Source organism: Coenobita brevimanus, chromosome 35, assembly GCF_032717465.1.
Source record: "Coenobita brevimanus isolate Jiangsu-jjx chromosome 35, ASM3271746v2, whole genome shotgun sequence".
Classification (NCBI taxonomy): Eukaryota; Metazoa; Arthropoda; class Malacostraca; order Decapoda; family Coenobitidae; genus Coenobita; species Coenobita brevimanus.
The window spans coordinates 4,232,543-4,243,806 of record NC_136988.1 but is presented as its reverse complement, the minus strand read 5'-3'; positions in this window follow the sequence as shown (position 1 = coordinate 4,243,806).

The window sequence follows — 11,264 nt, the reverse complement described above, 5'->3', positions numbered from 1 at the left end:
TTGCCCTCTCATTCTCACCTACTCCTGCACATATACCCCATCCATACTCCCATTCTCTCACACTTTCTCCTCCCCATTTTGTTTCAGTTACTCCACATACATCCACTTTCGCACCCTCAAGCACCTGGACAATCTCTCTCTTTCACCTCATCATTCGTTCCTCTTACATTCCATGTAGCCATTACCAAGTCCTTTGTCCGGTCCTGGGTTGTCATCATTAGGTCAGTCCTTGTCTGAGGCTTCTTGTTTGTTTTATATAGTTAGTTATTTTCCGGAGAGGGGCACTAACCCTCCGCCAACCCATTTAGTCACCTTTTACGACAAGGAGAGATACTGGGGGAGTATTCTTGAAAAAAAAACCCTACCCCCAGGGGGTACACCGCAATGCTGAGCATAGAAAGAACAACTCGCTGTACAACGTTCTTCCTATACTGAACCACTGCTGTTGGAGCCTGTGGCAGTGTGGGATCGGGACGTAACGCTGGTGTCAGGAGTGGGATTAAGTGCTGCAGTGAGTCTAATCTTCGACATGGAGTAAGGGGGTGTGCAGACAAGATGCCGAGCTGGGCAGGAGGACAAGGTGTCATTGACTGCAATCATGAAGCTATCAAGCAGAAAGTTTCCAATTACAGGCACAGAATGAAGAACATGAAGAACTCAAAGAAGAAGTACAAGCACAGAATGTAGGACTATAAGTACAGAATGAAGGACAGAAAGAACTCAAAGAACAATTACGGGCACAGAATGAAGAATACAAAGAACTCAAAGAACAATTACAAGCACAGAGTGAACAACTATAGAGGCACAACGTGAAGAACAGAAAGAACTATATGAATGACTTCAAGATGCATTACTGGAGCAACAGAGGGAATTACAACTGAGGATGTGAGGACAGCTAGATGCTTTCATGGGGGAAATGAAGGAAGAACAGCAACAGCTTAAGGAGGAAGTATATGCCAAACAAGAGCAGCAGAAGTATGAGGTAAGCAATAATGTGATGGAGTGCAGACAGTGTGTAGATGACCAGTTAAAACATGTAGACTGCCATATGAAGATAATTTGTGAGAGAATTGAGGCTGTAGAGAAATATTGCACTGCTGAGTCCCAGGCTAGTGTACAGGGAGCATATAAAAAAAATGAACAGTGTATGGTGGATCTTGATGAATCCCAAGCATCTAAAGGCACAGTAGCATTACAGTGTTGAATTATCAGAATATAGGAGATTTAAGTCCTGGACTTAATATGATGCCCCAGTTTTTAGGCCCCATACCAGTGAAGTGCATGGCTATATTATTGGTCCAGTTAAAAAGAAACCTCAGGAATTTAATAGTAGAGTATTATGGAAAGCTTACCGTGCACAGTTTGTTACATGCTGATCAGAATGGTTGGGATGATAGGCAGAGGACAGTGCAGCTTGCTACTAGCCTTAAGTGTGCTGCAATGGAAATTCTGGGCCAGTTGTCAGTAGAGGAGAGGAACAGTTATCAGTCCTTAGTAAAAGTACTGGAGCGTAGTTACAGGACCATATGCCAGACTGAGGTTTACAGAGCAAGATTCCGGACCCGTGTACGGGCTCGAGGCGAATCCCTACAGTAGTTGGCTCCATGACCTTGAGAGTATGGCATACAAGGTGTATCCTGGAGCAGCACCTAACCTGAGGGACCAGTTCATCGACGCTCTTGATAGTGCAGAGGTGAAACTGCAAGTGAAGCAGGCACAACCCAGAAGCATGCAAGAAACATTAGCCCTGGCTCTAGAATTTGAGTCCTGTGTCAGGTCCAGTACATTCACTTTTCAGGCCAGTCATAGTGCAGGAATCAAGGCAAGAAAGGAGCAGGTACATGAAGTGAAAAAATTTTAAGGAAGTTGTTGGTACTGTGAAAAGGACTGCTGCAAGTGGAAGAGGGAGCAGGGGAAGACCAGAGGAGGTTGCTGGTTCTGCAGGAAGCTGGAACATAAGAATGACGATTGCTACAAATGGAAGAAGGAGCATGAACAGAGCAGTGCAAGGAAATCTACAAGTGTCACAAAAGTGTGTTGGACATGTAGTGAGGTGGGACACTTCAGTTCTGAGTGTCCAAAGAAGAAAAAGGAGGATAAGAAGAAGGCTGCAGAAGACCAGAAAGAACTGTAAAACTAATGGAGGCTGGTGTTAAGGGACAACCACCAGCCAGCTTTTCCCAAGTAGCCCTACCACCGAGAAAATGCAAGAGAACTGCAATCGACAGTGTTCGAATAGACGGAAGAATAGATGGAAAGAAGTGTTCCCTGATGATTGATTCGGCCTCAGACCAGATTTCTGTGACGCCTGATGTGTTACATTATTGGTATCTGCCTGAGTCAACAGAACAACTGTGTGGCATAACTAGGCACCTGGCAGAAGTGAAAGGACCCCTGGATGTCCGGATTGAAGTGGCAGGGCAAGAGGCCACGCTTCCAGTCTATGTAGCTAGGGTGGAGGATCCTTGCCTTCTGGGTCTGGACTATCTGATTTCCATGGGAAGTGAGCTGGACTTCTGCTCCATGAAGTTGAAAGTTGGTTCCTCTCACGGCAGTGAGATGTACCAGTTTTGGTTGTGGGGCGAGGGCACTCTGCACTACAGTGATACCCACAAGGTCAGAACCTCTGCTTCAGTGTAATGTGAGCAGCACTTTTGACAGCTGTCCAGGTGTAATGGAGCCTCATGTACAGTGCAAGACAAAGGCCAGAGTGATGATGGGGAGAACTTCGATGGAAAAAGGTGCAGGTGAAGTGCCAGTTGTGGCCAATTTCTCCTGTGAGGCACTGAAGATCAATGAGGGAGAAATTCTGGGATGTGCCAGGTGCTCGACCCTAAATGGCATCAGAGGAAGGCCTGTAAAAGAAGTGTTGTAAAGAAGAAGGGCATCTGCGAAACTATGTTCAAGACCTATTTTCAGGGAGTTGCCAATGCCTGGATGGCTCATGTGCTGAAGTTGAGGCAGCTGCTGACGAAGTTCGCTGATGTCTTTTCTTCCTGAGACCTAGACGTGGGGAGCACTGATCTGGTGGAGCTTTTTATAGATGCTGGAGATCACTGCCGGATCAAACAGCCAGCGTGGAGGATGGTGCCAGCCCAACGGCAAGAAATGGAGAAGGTGATGGAGAATCTCCAAAGTCAAGGAGTGATAGAAAAGGCCATCAGTCCTTGGGCATCAGCAGTTGTTCTGGTAAGGAAAAACAATGGCTCAGTAAGGTGCTGTGAAGATTATCGAACCCTGAATGAAGTGACAGTGAAGGATGCATACCCCTTGCCAAGAATTGATGACACCCTGGATGCTCTTTCAGGTGCCAACCGGTTCTCCACTCTGGACATGAAGGCAGGAAACCACCAGGTCAGGGTTGCAGAGAAGGACAAGGAGAAAACAGCCTTTTCACACGGGCAGTGTTTATGGCAGTTGAAGATGATGCCTTTTGGCCTATGCAATGCCCCAGCTACGTTTGAGCCTCTAATGGATCGAGTACTGGAAGACCTGCTCTGGCAGTCGGCTCTCATCTATCTGGATGAGGTGATTGTGTTTGGACAGACTTTTGATACAGGAATTGGAGAGGCCGTTGGAGGTGTTCAGTAGGGTCCAAGTGGTGTACCACAAGCTGAACCTCAAGAAATGCAACTTTTTCAGAAGGAAGTGGAGTACTTGGGACACATTATAGGTGAGAGCGGCATCCATATTGATGCAGAGAAGGTGGCAGCTGTGGAAAACTGGCCAGGGTAGGCAGACAGGTTGGCAAGCAGGCAGGCAGGTGCAGAAGGGCAGGCTGGTGTTGTCAGGCACTTGGATTGATTGACGTGTTATGATGGTTGTAGCAAATGATGACACTGCTGAGTTGCTACCTCACTCTGGTAGTTGTGGTGAAGAAGGTGGTGGTGGTGAAAAGTGGTGGAGGTTGTGGTGGAGGGTGGTGGAGTAGGTGGTGGAGCTTCAAGGTGTGAGAAATGGAGGTGAGATGTGCTGATACATCACCTTGCTGGGTCAACACTATTAGCACAGTGCGGATGCACTTCCTTCTGCCACTTTTGCTTGTTGTTGCTTGTCGTTTCTCTTTTTATTCTCACTGTATTTGCTTGTAGTTTGATGATTGTTGATTCTGGAGCAGTCGTATAGTTTGTTTTGATTGTAATTTCTTCATTGATTGTTGACTAAGATGTTAATCAGCTTTGTTTACCAATGTTGTTTACTGTTGTAGCAATTCATGTGAGTCGTCTGCTGCGTATAAACTCGTTAGGTGTGGTTTGATTGTAGTTGGTTCGTTGTTACCGCTGCCACCAATGTCGATACATGTAGTTTGTCGTAGTTTACTGCTCTTCACCGCTACTGCCAATATCGGTGAACGTAACTTGTCGCTGTTTACTGTTGTTCACCACTGCTGCCAGTATCAATAGACATAGTTTATCATTGCTATTGTTTCTTGTAAATCGTGGAGTTGTGGTTGAGGTGGTTAAGAGCGGTTGGGGCGAGGTTCAGTTGCTCAGCCAGCTCTCGCTCTCTCCTTTGCTTATTTTTTTGTTTGTTTTTTGTTAGATTGATTGTGTGAAGTTGCCAAATTGAGCTAGCTGAGGTCCTCCTACTCTACTCTCACTCTCCTACTCCCTATCGTTCTCTGGGAATCTCTCTCCAACTCTCCTGGCCGTTTCTGGTTCCCTAAGTTTCTCTCCATGTGATATTGGACTTATATCCCCCTCTAGCTTCCGGCTAAAGCATGTGGTCGTATGTGTTTGCATGTGTGTGTGTCAGTCATGTTTCCGGCACATGATCAGAGGTGTTTGGCATTCTTGATTACTCGAGGCAAGGGAATGTGTAGCTGTCTCTTCCTGGGGAACTTGAGACATAACTACCTCTTTTAGGTATTGTTACCCATCGCAATACAGTTACATGCTGTAGTTACGTATAGTATTATGTCGTATAATGCCTACATATCTATATCTATATCAATCAATCTATCTATCTATCTATCTATATCTATCTATCTATCCATAAACAACCACAGGTAAGAAAATAAATATATACAATGAACACCATATGAAAGAAAAACTGGCAATATTATGAAGAAAGAATATATAGAGAGAAAAATGTAATAATGTGTACAAACTAAAACACTGAATGAAAGAAGAAATGAATATTAATATTAATCACAATCTTTTGAGAAAGTGACAAAATAACAGTAAATAATCAAGAATCTATTCAGTGACACTCAGGCAGACGATGTTCATGCTGTCGTGGGTGAGAATGAAACCTGGGTGGACGTTCCTCCAACCGAGTAGAACGGACGAGTTGATTGGAGAGAACTGGATGATGCAAATCGTGACGTGGAACTATGTGAAAAGTGACATACCCGCCAGTCGTGACGTAGTATGATGTGATGGTTCGGATGTGGCCAGGTGGCCTTGGCTAGGCGGCTTAAGTCCAGGACACGTTATGAATACAGCTGGAGTGAGGCATGGGGTGTGGTGTGTGCCGGTGTGTAGGAGGTGGTCGGAGACTGGTTGATTTTCCCACAGTGGGCAAGACGGGACATGGGTGGGGTGATGACAATTTACCTCACCAGGATGCAGGACACATGCTACATCTGCATCGCGAATGGAAGGAGGTAACAGGAATTTGCAGGCACCTGGAGGCTCCGTAGAAGAACACCGAGAGGTGGCAGGACACGTGCAAGGAGCCCAGGACATGCACTGAAGGACATGTAGGGCACCAGTAGGATATAGCTGGCTAACTGTGGAGCAGAGTGTAGAGAAGACCAGGGCGGCTCGTACAGCACAGAGAGTGGCAGGGCGACTTTATGCAGGATAGAGTATGGTTCACGTTCAGTAAAATGGGTTTAACAGTGAAGATTTGTAAGTGACGTGAAATAGTGGTTTCCACCCACTACGCTGCCACCACTACATTACCAGCACAAGGGTGATGATTGTGTTCAAAAGTCCACTGGGTTTTTGAAGGTTTATTGTGGACTCTGCAATTACAGATGCACCCTCCCTGAGATCTGAAGCCGAACTCAGTTGGTTAGCCGGCACCCTCCATCTCCATTTGAACTGAGACGCTACTCAGCAGAAATGTACTGGCGCCGCAAACTACAGCATACGTTCTCTCACGTAGGCCGCTCATGCCTATACAGGGCTATACATTGTACAATATTATACATATAATATTTAGTTAGGAATGTCTAGTGTATAAGAAATCATCAAATTATCTGCAACACTACACCTCAGGTGGCTCTGCAGTTACTAACATCCCAGTTAGGCGTGATTGGATGAAGGTGCAATATTTTAACTGGCAATGACTGCAAAGCTTGCTCGATGCCACGTTCTCTCTCTCTCTCTCTCTCTCTCTCTCTCTCTCTCTCTCTCTCTCTCTCACACACACACACACACACACACACACACACACACACACACACACACACACACACACACACACACACACACACACACACACACACACACACACACACACACACACACACACACACACACACACACACACACACACATTCAGTCACTTCTGTGGGGTGATTGGGTGAAAGCACATTATTTTCACTGGCAATGACTGCAAAGCTTGCTCGATGCCACATTTTTTCTCTCTCTCTCTCTCTCTCTCTCTCTCTCTCTCTCTCTCTCACACACACACACACACACACACACACACACACACACACACACACACATTCAGTCACTTCTGTGGGGTTCAAGGCAGTACGCCAAGCACGTCAACCTGGACTGTTTTTCCTTAACACAAGACCACGAACCGATAACAGTGTCCGTCCCATGGCGTATTATGCAGCACATCCTTGTCACTGTCACAAAATTAATCTAGCATAGGAGGTGTCTTCAAATACCAAAGGAATTCATCATTTTGAAAAGTCTCCTATGAACTATTTAATAGAATTTGATGATACCAAAAATAACACGAAAAATATTGTTCTAGATTCCTGGGGCTAAGAACGAAGAACTGGAAGCAAGTATGTGGAGAGAGGGGAGGAAAAATGAGGGAGGTAGCTATGGTGATGGGGAGAAACAAGCGGGAGAGAAATGGAGGGAAAACAGGAAGAGATAAGAGGAGAGAGAGGAGAATCCATAGACCAACGGCGGAATGACTGGAGGTGGAGAAGGTGAGAGTTAATGATGTGGAATAGAGAGAGAGAGAGAGAGAGAGAGAGAGAGATGGTTAACATAAGATGAAACCGCAAGAGGGGAGAAGACGTAAGGGTGATTCTGAGTACACATTGTAGGCTTGGATCTGCTAATGACCCTTAGTACTGTACGGTAAACTAATTACACATCACTACATCGGTACACTACATACTAAGACCATACCTGATCACAATAATTTACCAAAAATTTTCATAAAATCCACGTAACACTAAAGATGCGGTAGTGTTAGGCTAAGGACTTTACTGACTTGCCATGTTAATGAGCACCAGCATGTCAAGCACAGCACATTTGGCACCACAACAGAACACCATATTTGGTATACATTGTCTTAACTCCCATGAAAATACTCTCATCAGGGATGTGGCATGATGAGGTTAGGGTGTTGAACTGTCCCTCCGTACAACCAAACACTAACATCACGCTTACACCTCATAATAACTCGATAAACACCTTATTTTGATAATACTGTCCTTGATTTCAACATAACTTGTGTAAGAAGAAAGTCGCACAATGAAGAGAGATTATTCTTCTAATATTTAATCAATCCGGTGACGAACACATCCCGTACACCATTTGATAACATCATACCGGAACAGCATTTCTGAAAGTAGAGTGTCCTTACTGTCCGTCTATCCAACATGTGAAGGAAGGTTGTATTGTGGGTCAAGATTCTTTTCTGACCCTTAATGAAACCAAACAATAGCGTCTCACGTACACCACATGCCAATACCGGAGGAGCCTTGCATATGAAGTATTTAAAGTCCTTCAGTTTGATGACGCACATTGTATTTTATTCTGGCTGCTCAGCTACGACTCTTTTTTGGTTGAGGGGAGATGTCAGACTACACACACACACACACACACACGCACACACACACACACACACACACACACACACACACACACACACACACACACACACACACACACACACACGTCCACTTTCGCACACAAACATAGACCTCCCCCTGAACACAAACACTGAAGAGAACGGAATGAAAAAGGCAAAGTGGATGTAAGAGTGATGATGGAACCGCGAGGATAGAAGTATATGGGTTGTAATGCAGTTGCCTTGATACAGAAGCAAGGAAAATTTATAATCATTACATAAGAAGTATACTGCAGTCGGTTTCATGCTAGACTGCACCAGTCTATCTCCGAGTATCTACGCAAACAAATCGCTTCTGTGGTGCCCTGTCCTCTACCATTTCACTGCTCTCCCCACAACTCACAGACACACGCTTCCTCATATATCTTCCCACTCCATCCCTTCATCTCAACAAATGACATTAATAAACTTGAGATTAAGATGAGGATAAATTATATTGTAATTAGAATGTTCATCATTTGTATAAAGTAGAAATGAATAGTGATTGCAATGTATGGAAGTTAATGTCCTATGTGCTGAAATTCACAAGTTTGTATCTGTTGACGCGGACCTTTCCAATAAGAAAACGAAAAGAGATCCAGTAATACTACGATTGAAATTGGAGATAATTTTTATATAAAACTAAAGCCATGAAGTTACGTTTACGTTGTTAATATCATGAGCTAATAAACTGTGCTTTTCAGTCATTAAATGATTAAAGAACTAAGTGGCAATTCTGAACAACCTTGGAATCAGCTGCCATTTTTTGCTATGTACGTACTCACTGTGTGGAAGACAACGAAGAAGAGAAGTACCACTGGACGCAGCTTTGCTAGACACCACATGATCCCACAAAGCACACCCAGACCCTTTGCTGTGTGAGCTAAGCACCGCTCCATTCTGCACTGAAGTTATTTCTGTTTTTTTTTGGCCAGGAAATCAAATTGATTTATGAGAACAGGGGGTGGTTAAAAGAAGTAGATCGGCCGGCTGGATTCAACCCTTCAGAATTTATAATTTTCTCTTTCTCTCATCCATCCACTCTTCTTTTCATCCTTTCTTTACATCTCATCACTCCCCCCATACCTTAGGCCTTCCACGTTTTCATTCAGACTTATCTCTTTTCTCTGTCGTCCCCTACATCTCTCCACAAGTCCCTCCATCCCTTCATCCCTAAACACTTCCTTTCATCTCTTCGTCTCTCCTCCTTTACATCCACCCATTTGTCTCTCCACCATTTATTTTATCCTTTTGCTCTCCGCCCCCCCCCCCCACTCCTTCCCTCCATCCCTTTGTCTTTTCTTCTTTCCCTCCATCCCATCGCCTCTCCATCGTTCCATCTATTCCTATACTCATACTTCTCCAATTCCATTTCTCCCCGTTCTGTTAGTCAGAATGTCACACACCATTGCCTCGCTCCCTCTCCCTTTTCTTTCATTAATTCCTACCTTCCTAACTTCAGTCTTCCCTATCCTCTTGTCTACACACTCCTTTTTATCCTCCATTCATCGTTTCTTCTCCCCCCCCCCGTCCACTTTCCTCATTCCTCCTCCATCTGCACTCCCCTCCTCTCTTCCAGCTTTCATTTTCCATTCTTTTCCTTGTCATCTTCTCCACTATGCCTCCCCTTCATTCCTCTCACCTCCCACTCCCGTCTTCCCTTCCTTCTCTTCATTTTAGCCTCTTAACTTCCTCCTTCTCCTCGTACTCTCCCACTACTTTTTCCCTTCCTCTTTCTGTCCCTTCCAATTGCTTCCTTTCCTATCCTCCTCTCCACTTATTCAATTCCTTCTCCCTTTCCTTTCCTTCTTCCCCTTGCCCCTTCCCCTGGCAAATATTCTGTCTGCTGTTTCACTTAACGTCTCGCTGTAAAGACTCGATCAACTCAATATGGAAGAATGAAATTGGTGCATCTGAATAATGGACTTCAACGTGTTCATCTCGAAGCCTTGTTGATGTGTATTAGAGAGAGAGAGAGAGAGAGAGTCTTTGATAACACAATAAGCGTATATATACTTTGGTTCACACAAAGACCATCGTATTCACTACCCTCTCACCAGCTGGATCAAAGAGCTATATACTGCTGTGGCTCTGTACTTGTATATGTGTTGGCGAAATGTGAACAGTTGTGTGTGTAATATGTACAGTACATATGTTTGTATCTTGGTACGTACAACTGAGTAACGTTGTGTGTGTGTGTGTGTGTGTGTGTGTGTGTGTGTGTGTGTGTGTGTGTGTGTGTGTGTGATCCGTCTGAGTGTAGAACATAATTATAAAAATTGTTCGTTCTGTGTTCCATCATGTAAACTGCAGTGCGATATCTGTATTGATGAAAATTACATCTACATGTTAGCAATATGTACTATTATACCTGCTTTTATGGCATTATTACTAAAACCAGAGAACCGCATTTCCTTTAATCTATCATAGTAAAAATCATTTTCGAATCAGATCAGTGTATATATTATTTTCTTAATTTTTCCTTTATTTTTTCTTTATTTTTATTTATTTATTTATTTATTTTTTAGTCTGCCACCATAGATTGTTATTCACTGTAGGAAGGATGTCTCAGTGTGACAAATGATTAGTCTTCCAGTGCCTGGATGTATCTGTGAGTGTCTACCTGTCTCTGCCCGCAAATAATAGCTGCGAGGGTGTGTGTTATGTGCCCATATTCAACGTGGCGTAAGTGGCTTCGAACACGTCTTCCCGAACAACTTTTTCGGCATAATACATCTCATTATTCGCCTTTAAGTTATTTATATCGCTTAAGAGTAAAATATCATTATTATAAAACAGTATACTAAAGTGTAATAAGCAAACTACATGTGCAAGGAAATTGTGTTGACGAAGTCCCCAAGCCACTTGGAGACATAATGCTGGTAAGGTTTGTGTGATCTGAGATGGGGGTGGCTGGACTGGTCGACACCAGAGTTATCACACACAAATGTTCCAGGGGGTTGTAACCAGGCTGTAGATAAGAAGGAAAAAGTGAAAAAATAATGGCAGACTGATACTTATATTACAAGATAAACAAACAATTTAGGGTTATTAAATTGTCAGACACTGAATCAATGGTATGGAAAGTTGGTCATAAAAATATATCTACTGTAAGCATTTTACAAGGTCACTCCACATTGAATATTTATGTTAAATGTTGTTGATACTGTCATAAGTCAAAGCAACAGCCATTTTGTTGTTATCCTTGGTTTGCTTTAATTTCCCAC